At 24.6% G+C, this 2,956-nt stretch overlaps 1 long non-coding RNA gene across 1 annotated transcript in view; it reads left to right on the forward strand.

Annotated features, from left to right (window-relative positions):
• The window catches only part of LOC107441871 (uncharacterized), a 129,722-nt gene that overhangs the window by 78,395 nt on the left and 48,371 nt on the right, over positions 1–2,956 (forward strand). The gene's annotated exons all lie outside the window — the stretch shown is intronic.

The following is a 2,956-nucleotide window of genomic DNA, read 5'->3' on the forward strand; positions in this document are numbered from 1 at the left end:
TATATATATAATATATGTTAAAATGTAAACCTTAATGTATAGAAAGTATGCGCACTCTCGCGACGAAAATAAAGTTTATACGAAGACTTGTATCATTCGTCAATTTGTTTATCATCAAGAATTAAAATTGATTGCGAAGCTGTTCTGTGTTAAAGAGTAGAGCGAACAGGGTGCAAAAAAACCTTAAAACTTGCACAAAACTTAAATGAAACTGATTGTTTTTTACAGACATTTAAGTTGAAAAACAAAAAGGAATAAGAAAATAAAAATTGTAGGCTTTATCAATGACGCGCTACGGTGAGGAGACGTGTGTTTGATATAAAAAAGATTATATTAAGTTATAACTGTCTGTAGTAGACGAGAAGACAAATAGTAGTTAAATTTTATAGCTACCAATAAAACGATCTAAAGAAAATCTAAACTTTCATTCTTGATATCCTAAATTTCAGAAACTGTAATTTCAAAAGAATTCTGGTGAAATATGAAAAAGCTTTAGGAATGGTGTGTCACTATTTGATAGTATTGTAAATTTGGGAAATTATTTAAGGTGACAGTGACCAAAAATAGTTTAATAATTAAACTCAACAATATTTAGAAATTGTATAATTTGTTTTTAGGTTACAGGTTATATTTCAGGTTTTATTTTTATTTCAGGTCTAATTGTATGCTGCTTCCGGATCAAATTACGATAAAAGTCTTTACCGAAAAATCCATTTTTATCGAAAGAATGCTACGGAACAAAAAATCTGATATACCGTAATTTTACAGTTATAATTACAGTAAAATAACTGAATCTTTCTAATTATTATAATAATTATTATTATATTCTAATATTATTATATCTAATTATTATTATATTCTTTCTAATAACTGAATCTTTCTATTTAAAATTACGGTACAATATTGTAATGGATTGGTAAAAATGGATTATTCGGATGATGCACAGGTGTTGGTATTTTATTCCGTAATTTGATCCGGAATATTTTAGATATTTTACTATTAATTAATTTATTAATTAAATAAATTAATTATTTAATAATTAATTATTAATTAATTCAATTAATATTATTATTTAATTATTTAATCTAGATATTTAATTATTAATTAATTTAATTACTTAATTTTTCATTAATTCAATTAACGATTAATTTATTTGAATTTTCATATGATAAGTGGTTAAAATTGTAGAAGCAAAAAATTCACAGTGTAGATCCCTGGATATTCAACATGTTTTTTTTTTTTACAAATATTAAGTTCGCCATTATGTTTTTTACTAATTGTGCTTAGTTTTAACCAAACATTAAATGTAAAGGTCATTTTAAAGAATTTCTATTTCTCATCTTAAAAATGTCTTTGCAAATGACATAAATGTATTAAAATATTAAAAATATAAAACGTTTTGTATTTAAAGTAAAATAAGCATCTAAAGCGTTTTAATTCCGATGTGTAATTTTCGTTAATTTTCTTTTTCACTCTAAATTAATTAGTTCAAGTTAATAACTTTTTTGTTGATATTTTTGTATAGAATGTTTCAATTTAAAGAATTGATCGCTTTAAATGTAAAAATTGTGCTGTATAAATGTTATTTTATGCGATTTTGGAAACGGTGGAAATTGCATAATTGTTTACGTTTTCTTTCTTTTTTGTTTTGTTTTGTTTAACTATATCATTCACATCTAAAAACATTTATTATATATTTACTTGCTCAAATTAAATTTCCATTTTCCTGACCATCCATATTGAAATCAGAAATCAAATGAAGTGTTACATCAAAGACTCGTAACAAAAGGTGATATGAAGTAAACTCAAATCAAAACAAATAACAATACCGTACTAAATAAATTAGCAATGGCGTATTTTCCATATAACAAAATAAATACGTTTTAAATAAGTACATGAACAATATTAAGTAGCAGTGAAACTGCTATACTGATGTATATTAAATATATAATACCTAAAGAGGTTGTAAACAATTTCCAAGTTTCTCTTTGTATTTAAATTGAAGCATTAAAAATATATATCTCAAAAAATCTCAAACAAAATTCGCTTACAAGCGCTTACCTTGATTTTTACTTTAAAAAATGAAATTATGAAATAAATTAAAGGTAACAAAAAGAGTGTGATTCGAGGTGTAGTTTTAGACAGTTGACAATAGCGCATAAATAATAAATGAAAGTCGCGTAGATTGTTTAGCGTACGATTAAACAGTTGTCTTAATAAAACAATTTCCAGTATTATATTTTTGAAAAGTTCTAAACTAAAAAAAATCCAAGCAAAAAAAAACAAAAAACAATTATGCATAGATAGAAATTTGTATTAGGCGTATACAATTGTTCCGATGCTCTACCTATCATAATCACCAAAACTTCACTCACCAACTTATGATCATGATGTAACCTTAACATTTTAGTACTTCCCTGAGTTTTTTTTAACTGTAAATGTTAACTGAAAATTGTTGCATACACTTGATACACAATACTTGTAAACCTACTTCGGAGCTTAAAGTAAGTAGCAGCTTATCATCTTAAATATAAAGTATCATAGCAGTTTTAAATCCGTGATCAAAATTTTCTTCGAGCTTTTTACGTTATTCTCATTAATTCAAACGATATTTATGCTTTAGATATTTTATGTCTTTTTAAAATAACTTAATTTTCAATTATATTTTATTAAAATGTTGCGTACTGTTGAACCTCGGTTTTCCAACACCTAATCATTTGGATGTTTGACTTGCGCAAAAAGCATTTCAACGTAGGTTTAATGATTATAGCAGTTGTTGTTTAGCACTTCTGTTGTAGCAACGAATTCAAAATCTGGCTCTTAAAGAAACATCAATTAACAAAGAACAAAAAAACTAAAAAAAACTTCTTTTTTTTACATTATTGTATCGTTATTTATGTTATAAAAATTTAGAAAGGATTTATATATATATATATATATATATATATATATATAT

This window comes from Parasteatoda tepidariorum, chromosome 5 (genome assembly GCF_043381705.1).
Source record: "Parasteatoda tepidariorum isolate YZ-2023 chromosome 5, CAS_Ptep_4.0, whole genome shotgun sequence".
Lineage (NCBI taxonomy): Eukaryota > Metazoa > Arthropoda > Arachnida > Araneae > Theridiidae > Parasteatoda > Parasteatoda tepidariorum.